At 37.5% G+C, this 11045-nt stretch overlaps 1 long non-coding RNA gene across 20 annotated transcripts in view; it reads right to left on the bottom strand.

The window, feature by feature from the left end:
• Positions 1-1779: 1779 nt before the first annotated feature.
• The window catches only part of LOC102552721 (uncharacterized), a 166816-nt gene continuing 157550 nt past the window's right edge, over positions 1780-11045 (bottom strand). For 17 of the 20 annotated variants that reach the window (XR_010065315.1, XR_010065311.1, XR_010065320.1 and 14 more), the window contains 4 exons: positions 10529-10623; positions 8220-8331; positions 5506-5549; positions 1780-4196 (listed from right to left, as the gene is read on the bottom strand). This is a non-coding gene — a long non-coding RNA (uncharacterized LOC102552721). Of the gene's footprint in view, positions 4197-5505; positions 5550-5749; positions 7765-8219; positions 8332-10528; positions 10624-11045 lie in introns of those variants that run through there. The other 3 variants (XR_010065319.1, XR_010065312.1, XR_010065318.1) reach the window with 3 other exon arrangements.

Raw genomic sequence — 11045 nt, 5'->3', positions numbered from 1 at the left:
GGCATTCATAATTCTATAGCCAAAGTTAATTATAATTAGTCTTAAGATATTAACAATTTATCCACTGAAACAGCAATGTCAAGAGGGAAAAGAGTAGCACCTTTGTTTGTGGGAAGTAAATAAACTCTTAATATATGCCTACCACTGCTGGTGTAGATAGGATGACGACCAAGACTCACCAAGGCAGAAGTAAATATGTTGTGACTGTAGATTCTTGGCTGGAAAAGATTCCACATACACCAAAGCTATAGTATGAAATTTTGGAGACCTGATCTATGTGACTGCAATAATCATCATATTCCTGTCTTTTCTTATTGACATATCACATCTAAACATGGAGACACCATCTTTAACGAAGTGTCTTGGCTTTACGCACAATTATCCGCATTCTAAGTTCAGAATTTTCATTTACTTGTAAAGGAAATTATGAATTATTACTATGAACTCTAGGAGTCACAAACGAGAATGTAGCCTGTTCAGAGTCTTCATTCTGTCTTGCAACAGCTCGGTTACTTGTGAGAAAACACAACATAGAAATCAACTACTCCTGTGGGTCACTCTTGCAGTCCCATTTCCACGTCTGCCCAGATCCAAAAAAGAATTACCAATTGGTAATTCTTTATTGGATCTGTCATTGAAAGTGTTGCCAACACGGAATTGGAAAGAGAAAACAATGGGGCTTTTTGAGTAGAGCATTGAGCACAAACCCTGGAATTAGTCCTAATAATTAAGGCATCTTGTGAAGGGATTCAATGGCAGGATAAACTCATCTGTCCCCTAGTACAGGACCTGTGTCAATTACCCTGAGCATAGAGGTGGCTGGCCCAAAACAAAGGACTTAAAACATAGACTGATAGTCTGGACAAAGGCTGACACTGGGTAAGGGCAAGCCCTGGGTGCTATCTTTAAGGAAAGTGGTTTTAAATACGTTAAATATCATCAGGGGGTTAACTGTAAACTAATTTTATTCTATTTCTGAATTAATGCTTTTTAAAATCTGCTTTCATAATTCCTGCTTATCAAGGATTGCCCTTCTGGCATAAAAACGGAGCCAAGACTCAGTTATCAAATACTACGAAGGGTTCTGTTAATTAGATAGTTTATCTTTGATGAGTTGTTGACACTGAGATGCTGTGTGTTAAATAATTTTAAAATATTCTGCAGGGCACTAATGTGGTGGCTTAGAGCATTCTTCTCCATTTTTCAGGCCCTGCTTGGAGTCAAGCTCAAATCTCCTACTAAAAATCAATGCGATGACTGTAGCATACTTCTTAAATATAGAATCACTCATATCTCATAATTCTCTGTTTGAGAGACTAAATCTTCTGGCTCGTTATTAGGCTGCTGTAGACCATTTTTACTAATCCAGCCTCTATAACATGCTGCTTGGTCTTTAACTGCTTGGTACAGACTGCCAGGAAGCTCATCGTTGATGTTATTAAACATAATTCTCAGGGTTTGCTCTTTTCATAGCATTTCTTATCTTTAAAAAAGAGAAGCTTTTGCTAATGTTTTTTTCTTGGGGTTCTCTTCCTTCCCCTGTACAAAAGAATACCCAGAAAATGCAATGTTTTCCCCATGGGGGTAAATGAAATTTCTACCTCTGTAGGGTTTTTCGATTTTTCATTTTCAAAATATGGCCTGTAAAGACAGAGGCCAAGAACCAATGGCTTGAAGCCTTAGGACGGGCTGGCAGCTTTGTATTTCTACAGGGAAAAATGTGGGCTAAGTCTCTAACAAAAGGGAAGTTTCTAATTTGTGACTTCTTTTTATGAAATATTTCTCTCATTCTCTCTCTCTCTCTCTCTCTCTCTCTCTCTGTCTCTCTCTCTCTCTCTCTCTCTCTCTCTCTCTCTCTCTCTCTCTCTCTCTCTCTCTCTCTCTCCTATCTTTGTCTCTGTCTCTCCCTCTCCCCCCTTTCTCTTCCCGCCTTCCTGCCTTCTTTTTCTTTTAATGTTATGTTACTTTTTTAAATCAGAGAAGCCTCTCAGATGCTGGGTAAACACTGAGGGGAGGCAATATCAGCCCTTTCATGCTTGTTTCTTTGTTTGTTTATAGCTCAAGGTAGCCTCAAACTTATGATTTCCCTGCTCCCCCTCCTGAGTGCTGGAACTACCAACATATGACAATAAGGTTATCTAGCTCATAAACGTTCAAAATAACAAATCAGTCTCTGTTAGCTCTTAGATTTGAAGCTCCCATTTAAATAGTGAGAGTTTTTTTTCCTTCGACCTCATTCTTATAATTTTGTAGTTTTCTTTTTTCATTTTCTAAAATGAAAACCCTACTTTATTAATTGTGTCTCATAAAATACAAACTTAAGACTTCAGTGTTTAATTGCTATCCATACACAGAGTAGAAACATGACTCAGAAGAGATGGTGACTCAGTGAGGTTCTCTGCAGAGATCCTCCGACTCACCAACAGCGTGATTTACACCTGGGTTATCCTCCCTGTGTCCTCAAACAAGTTGGCTGTGGAAGTTTTAGCATCTATATTTCTAAAGTGCATATCCCTTCCATCTATAATATTATGATTCTCTCCATTGAAAATATTATTATATTAATTTAAATATATAATAAATAATTAGCTTAATATAATTAAGTAAATAAAAATGTTTACATGTGGATGTACTTGTGAAGTAGCTATTCCAAATTGTATTGCTCAAGGGAGGTTCTGAAAAAAACTAAAACTGAGAAAGGAGGGATCACTGATTAAAGGGAGCTAGTGACAACATGAACAACTTAGCCATGAGGAAACAGACATGAAATTTCTGAGAAAAGATGAGATTTAAAATTGAAAGGTTTGATTTGTGCATCAAATCAATTAATCAATCCATCATTGTTACATAAACAACTTAAAAATAAGAAAGCTTTCTTTTAGTTCTCTTTTTCAGATATCATGGTCCATAATTTGGTTCTGGATAGAGCAAAAATCACAGGGTAGTGGAGAAAAGGTGTTCACATGATAGTGGTCATGGAGCAGATAGGGCAAGAGAAGGGGTAGGAACAGTATGGCATTCAAGTGTGTGCTACATATGACTCACCTCCCCAAAGTAGGCTTCACCTCCTAGAGTTTCGAACAAACTCAACACGTGAGCTTTGTGGAACAGGCAAAGACTAAACTATAACGGAGCGGTTATTTTAGTCCCTCCCAGAACAGAGGTGTTATGATCCAATTAAATGTCTCAAAGTATCTAGAGGAAAACACTAGAAAACTTTCTATTATTGAGTATTTTCATCCCAACTAGAGAACAGTGTATAGAACACTCTGATCCAAACTACTATCTCAGAAACAAAACTTATTCTTGGTGACTCAAAGCAAACACTGAGGGCAACCTTCAGTGTCTGTAACTGGTTACTTCTCTTGGGGGTAAGTTCCCTGGTACCCATTGTAAGAGTGAAGCATTATAAATGGAAGGTTTGTACTCGTATTTTGTTCCTCTTCTTGATTTACCATGTCCATCACATGACATTTCTTGACCTAAAGAAAGTTAAAAGAGCTAATAAAAGTCAATATTTTGTGGATTTGAATGTTAGCATTGCAAATAAATAAATTATGGATTCTATCAGTACAACTAAGAACCATTAGAATATCTGAAATTACTTCTTATCCTCCAGAAACACTTTTAGGTCCTCTTGGCACACTCTATCATAACTGAAATTTTGCAAGCTTTCGATTCTTATGTATCATCGACCTTAGTAGAAGAAATATTTTTATTATTTTTCAAGCTCTGCTTAACTTAATAAAGTTGAATGGACCAGGTTTCAAAAGGGAGGAATTGTGCCAGAGTAAAAGGTATTAGGGAGGGTAGTTTCCAGATTTTAATGATTTAGCAAATGAAAATATAAAAGTTGGGCTTTTTTTCTTTTTAGACATCAAGTACTGGACACTACCCAAGGTATAAGTGCAAAAGCAGATGTTTCAAACATCTACTCCAGAGAGTCGGGTCTCTTGCCTCTCTTCTGCCTTCTTGGATCAAAGCCAGAAGTTCCTTCTCTTCTTTTGGGATGCCGAACCTTCCCTGAGGCTGCACCTCTAATTTCCCCAAAGCCTACCTTGAAGAAGAAGCATATTCCAATGTTCTTTGATTTAAGCCACAAGACAAAAATATGTAGAGTCTGTTCCCAGTTGTTCTGTGGCCCTGATATACTACCAGGGTCAAATGCTTTAGCCTTGGTCTCCTGCTTGGTTTTCCTTTGATTTGTAAAAGAATAAAGGATGATATTCAAATATACTTTTATATGCATTAGTAATCATACCCCACTATATTTAGGCCACTTAATTTATACTCAAGGCTTTTAAGATGAATAAACAAAAATGTGTATTTTAATTTTCATTCATAGAAGTCTTGGTTCATAGCAACCAAAGAACTTCCTGTAACCTCCTATATAACCATTCCTTTTGAAATGAGAAACCAGAATAGAGGTTAAGGGAATTTCCTTAGGCTATATTCCAAATGTAGAGAATAAATTATAAATTCTTTGCAAAGCATAAGTCACTCACTCACTATACATCTCTGAAAACCAAAAGATTTCCATTGTAAATTACTAAAATACATATTGCATCAACCAAGCACAGGGATTTTTTTTCAAACTGCTTATTATTTGGAAATAAATCATATCAGACCATGCTTTAAGGCCTAAAAGGCTCAAGAATTTCAAAATGATTTCTGTAAAACAGGCTCCCCCGTTGAACATTGTTTTCATGCTATTCTCCCAGGGCATGATACAGAATAAAAACTACAATTATGTATTAAATGAATGATGAATTGTTGATCACAGTGTAGAGTAAGGTAGCTTCAGGAAGATGTGGAATAAAGCGAAACAGATCATCTCCAGGAATATTACAAAGGTTAAAATAAAATATGATAAAAGGAAGATGTGGGATGTACTCTAAAGAAGGGATGAACTGTTTACTTATTTGGGGTATCAGATGTTATCATTAAATGGAATGGAACATATGAGAGAGAAACAGGTGAAAGAATGGCTAAATAGTTATGTAAGTGGACAGGATTACCAGTGAGACGGTTAATTCAAATACCAGCCTGACAAGGTTAAAGAAGATTCTGGTAACTAAAACAAAACAAGACAAAAAACAAACAAACAAAGAAAAACCTTTTTCTGGGTATGTTTGCAAGAGAAATTGGTACTTGAATTGGGTTCTTGCCATTAATGTTACCTAGCACATTGAGAGTTTGAGTACAAAACAAAAGACAGGGGAAAAAAAAGGCTAGTCATTTTCTTGGGGATGAGATATCCACCTTCTGCTCTCAAACAAAATACTAGGTCTTAGGCCTTGAACCTTTGAAATTTATAAGTAAGGTCCCACAGATTTAGATCCTTAGGCTGAATGTTTCAACACTGTCTAAACTTGCTTCTCTGGGTGGTGAAAGGGTTTGGAGGCTTAAAGATTACAGCCTTTAAGCGATTACAACCATTCATAGAAGGCAGGGCAGGAACTCAAAGCAAGAAGTAAAGAGAGACCATGAAGAAATGGTACTTACTTCCTTACTCCCCCCGGCTTCCTCTTTCCTACGTAGCAGTCTACCTACAGAGGGATGACACAGCCCACATCAATCGGCACCTCATCTGAGGGGCTTTCTGCCCAGATGTGTCTAGTCTTTGTCAAGTTGACAAAATTATGACCTTCACCAAATTCTATTATTTTTGAATGATTGGATTCAAACCATAATATATCACTAGCTCTCTGATTCCCAGTTTGCAAATATTATACCATGGACTTATTAGCCTCCATCATTATATGAACTGATTCCCATGAAATCCCTTTGTCTGTCTGTCTGTCTGTCTGTCTGTCTGTTCATCGATCTTCCATCTATGTATCCATCTTAATTGTATATATTTTGCAATCATCTCTAAATTATTTATACTACCTGAAATACAAGTGATATACATATATGTTAATATATATAGTCACACAACGTGTATTAGAGAATCATGACAACAAAACACTGCACATATTCAGTGCAGATGCTTTGTTCATAGGTGTTTCAAATATGTTATTGGTTAAACCTTCCAGTATAGAACTCACAAGTATGTAGGGCTAAGTGTGTGTCAATATAATTTGAAATAAAAGATATGACTTGAACTTTTTTCTCTTCCGGATTGTTTTGATGACTCACCATCCTTCATAGTTTCATAGAATTTTTTTTACTTTTATGAAAATATGGGAATTTTAGCAAGTACTTCACTGAGTGAGTATATTGTATTTGATAGTATGTATATTTAACTCTCTTCTTTTCCTATGGTTTGAATAAGATGTCCCCCATAAGTCTCATTTGAAAACTGGGTTTACATTTAATAGCAGTGTATGAAGTGTGGCCTCGTTGGGGAAGGTGTACCACTGAGTGGGCTTAAGGTTTAGAAAGCCTCTGGCAATCCTTGGTGTTCTCTTAGCTTGAGAGCTGGGCTATGAACTCTCAGCTGACACTCTAGCAGCACCATGATTGCCTGTTTGCTGTCATGCCCCCTCTCACGACAGTGACAGATCCTTAACCCTCTGGAAAACAACATGGGAGATAAGAAAGCAGATCACTTTCCAACCGATGAGAAACCATCCCCACCCACATGTCAACTCCAACCTTAGGAGAACCTAACTGACCAGTTTAGCCTCACTTGGACTCTGAGAAAAGCTCAGACAAGTAGTGTGGTTAAGTCTGTGGCACATTTTCATTTACTATTGTAAAAGTAACACGCCTTCCAAGAAGCCTACTCTTTCAAACAAAAAGGAAAGCACACTGTTATTCGAATAATATAGACCTCAATTATATGTATCCACTGGCTTTTTAAAATTCTCTTTGTATGGAAAAAGTAATAGAAGGAGACACTGGATTTTTAACAGTTACCAAACGTAGGTACATTAGTTTGTATTAATTCTCTACACTGGATCATCCTAGTGGATAATTTACATGATTCAGTAAAGATTTTGTACTCCTATTTCTCCTCAAAACAATCACATAACACATCTCTATCCTTTAGCCCAATACTCTGATTTCTGGACATGTGCCAATATTCCTCAGAAGAAGACTAGCTTAAACTATTGCCAAACATACTTACATATTAAAAATGAAATTCTGTAAGAGTTAGGAGGAGTGTAAAAAGCCTGCTAGTTGGGCTACCATTGTCCTTTTAAATCTCTATTCTTAACTCAGTAAAGTTCCATTATCATGGTATACTAGTGTTGATTTTGATATTCTAGTGAGGAATAGCTATACATGGTAGGATTTGTCCTGAAGACAGTGAAGTTTTTCAGGGAACATCTCATGGGGTCAAACTCATCACTACAAATACAAGTCCTAAGGGGAAACTAGTATTTTAAAAGGATAGAAATATTTGGGAAGATAATTCCATTTAGTTTATTATGTTCTATAACTCTGTATGGGTCCTACCACTTAAACAAGCAGACATTTGAATATATGCCATCTAGTTTCTATCTACAAACTCAACCGTAATATCTGTGGGGAAAGAATTAAAATGGAAATTTCTTACTTTCTCATATTTATTTATTTCAAAGATTATGTAAAAAATAACTATTGTGGAAAATATTTTGAAAAGTACTATATGTCAGTTTGGATACATTCCAGGGAGAAGAATCAGATAAATAAGTCTAATACAGGTGAGAAAATACAATTAAGTGTTAGAAATAAAAAGAGAGAATATTGGCTAGAGTAATCAAGGAAGTGTTGGGAAAGAGTTGAAACATTTTCTATGATCCAGTCTCCTTCTTCAAAACCACAAAGATACTTCTAGAAAGATAAAGAAGGAAGTGATTCAGTCTAACATTCTTCACATGAGATAATTAGACTTCTGATTAGATAGACCAATGGTAATTCTAGATTGCCTTAAGTTAGATAATACAATAGTTATATTGGTCTTTTTTAATTAATTAATTATTTTATTTACACTCCAAATGTTACCTCCCTCCCAGTCCTTCATCACAGTGTTCTTTCTCCCATTCCTCCTCCCCTTCACCTCTGGAAGAGCGCTGGCCCTCATCAAGTCTAGAGGATTAGGCACATCCCCTTCCAATGAGGCCAGTCAAGACAGCCCCATTATATGTAAGTACCAGGGCCACAGACCACACCCTTTATGCTTTTTGTTTAACAGCTCAGTATCTAGAAGTTCCCAGGGGTCCAGGTTAGTTGACACTGTTGATCTCCCTATGGGGTTGCCCATCTCTTTTAGTTCCTTCAGTCCTTACCTTAACATTTTCATCGGGGTCCCCAAACTCTCTCAATGCTTGGTTGTATCTGCATCTGTCTCGATCAGCTGCTGATAGAACCTCTCAATGGACATCCATGTTAGGCTCCTTCCTGTAAGTACAACATAGCATCAGCAATAGTGTCAGGGATTGGTGCCTGCCCATAAGATGGATCCCAAGTTGGGCCGGTCACTATTCAGCTATTCCTTCAGTCCCTGCTCCTATTTGTTCCCAAATTTCCTTTAGACAGGAGCGATTTGGGGTAGAAAATTTGATAGGTATGTTGGTGTTTCCATCCCTCCACTGGGTGTCCTGACTACTGGAGTTAGTCTCTTCAGGGTATCCATACTGTTGGGCATTTTGGTTAAATTTACCCACATTGAGTCCTAGGAGCCTCCCCAATCCGAGGTCACTGGGACTTCCTTAAGTTTCCCCTCAACTCCCCACCCCATCCCCACTGCTACACATTTCCATTCATTCTCCTGGCCCTCTGGGCCCCTCTCTTGTCTCTTCCCATACCTGATTCTGACCCCCATTCCCCTTTCCCTCTCATCTTCTACACAGGTCCCTACCTAATTCTGCCTTCGATGACTGCTTTGTTACCCCTTCTAAGTGAGATTTAAGCATCCTTACTTGGGCTTTCCTTTTGTTTAACTTCTTAGGGTCTGTAGGGTGCATCATGGGTATTCTGTACATTTTGACTAATATCTACTTTTCAGTGAGTACATACCATACATGTCTTTTGTGTCTCAGTTACCTCACTCAGGAAGATACTTTCTAATTCCATACGTTTGCCTACAAAACACATGATGACCTTGGTTTTGATAGCTGAAGAGTGTTCCCTTGTGTAAATGAACCACATTTTCTGTAGCCATTTATCAGTTGAGGGTCATCTGGGTTACTTCGAGTTCCTGGCTATTCCGATTAAGGCTGCTATGAACACAGTGGAGCACATGTCCTTGTGATATGGTGGAGCAGCTTTTGGGTAAATGCCCAGTAGTGGTATCACTGGGTCTTCAGGTAGAACGACTTCCAATTTTCTGAGGAACCACCAGATTGATTTTCAAAATAGTTTTATGTTGATATCCCTGATCCACTTGGACTTGAGCAAAAGCTCAGGGTGAAAAATATAAATCAATTTTTGCATTCTTCTACATGCAGACTGCCAGTTAGACCAGCACCATTTGTTGAAGATGCTTTCTTTTTCCACTGTATGGTTTTTTGATTCTTTGTCAAAAACCAAGTGTCTGTAGGTGTGTGGATTCATTTGTGGCTCTTTGATTCTATTCCATTGACCAACCTGTCTGTTTCTGTACTAAAACTATGTGATTTTTTTAAATCACTATTGCTCTGTAGTACAGCTTGAGGTCAGAGATGGTCATTCCTCCAGAAGTTTTTTTTTTATTGTTATGAATTGTTTTGTATATTCTGGGTCTTTGTTTTTCAATATGAAGTAGAGAATTTCTCTTCCAATGTCTATAAAAATTGTGCTGAAATTTTGGAGACTGCATTGACTCTATAGATTCCTTTTGGTGGGATGGACATTTTTACTATGTTAATCCTAGAGATTCACGAATATGTGAGATCTTTCCATCTTCAGATGTCTTCTTTGATTTCTTTCTTAGGGACTTAAAGTTCTTGTCAAACGGACCTCTCACCTGTTTGTTTAGAGTCATACCATGGTATTTTATATTATTTGTGCCTATTAGGAAGGCTGTTGTTCTCTTGCTTTCTTTCTCTGTCTTTATCATATTTTTACAAAGAATGCTGAATAAGTTAAACAAACATGAAATGGAGATCTTTTCAAACTTAAATTTCCTCAACTATTGGAGGTGATTTTCAATCTTCACCAGCAACTTTACATAGAAGAGACATGACTACTACAACTGGCGTGTGGGAAAAAAAATCCTTTCAATGTCTTGCCTGTATTTATTGACTTAGTAACCTTGAAATTAGTTAGAAACTCGACACTGGATGATAAAGTGTATGATTTGTAGGAATCTGACCTGACAATCTTTAGGTTGGCGATACTTCAGTCTGTCTGGGGGTGATGTATACACCATGTAGAGAAGAAATGTAATAGAAATAAGAAAGTATAAATGCAGAGAAATGCTTGGTCTAAAGTTCATCTCATTTTTCTTAGTGCATGTTCATCCCAAAGAACAATAATAGATGATAAACTCAAAAGATAAGTTGTGGGCTCTAATCCCAGGCTTAGTCCTTTTCTTAGCTATTATTCTTTTGTTGTGAAGAGACACTATAAGCAAGAAAAGTTATAAAAGAAAGCATTTAACTGTGTGCTTGCTTACACTTTTAGGGGGCATCTATAATCATGGCAGCAAGCACGGGATCAGGCAGACAGTCATGGCACCGGAACAGTAGCTGAGAGCTTACACCTTCATTTCTAGGAAGGAGACAGAAAGAGACAGCACTTGAGTCTGGACCTGCCATAGGCTTATGAACCTTCAAAGTCACCTCCAGTGACGCCTCTCTTCCAACAAAGCCACACTGCTTAATCTTTCCAAAACAGTTTTACCAAACAGGGACCAAGCATTCCAATATATGGGGTCCTATGGGAACCATTCTCACTTAATCCACCACAGACATTTTCTTAAATCCTTATGAGATGCGCAACGAACAATAACTATTTATAAGGACAACTATGGCATCATCACAGTGGAGTCGTGGGCCGATTGCCCCAACAGCTATGTCAAGGTGGCTTGGAAGTTGAAAGAACTTTACTTATTGAAGCATGAAGCAGTTTACCACAAGGATTCTCAAATTACCCATGCCCTCAGATAGATCTGCTAGTCTAGTTTAAAGTTC

This window comes from Rattus norvegicus, chromosome 3, assembly GCF_036323735.1.
Source record: "Rattus norvegicus strain BN/NHsdMcwi chromosome 3, GRCr8, whole genome shotgun sequence".
NCBI classification, from domain to species: Eukaryota; Metazoa; Chordata; class Mammalia; order Rodentia; family Muridae; genus Rattus; species Rattus norvegicus.
This window is presented reverse-complemented; position numbering and strand designations above follow the sequence as displayed.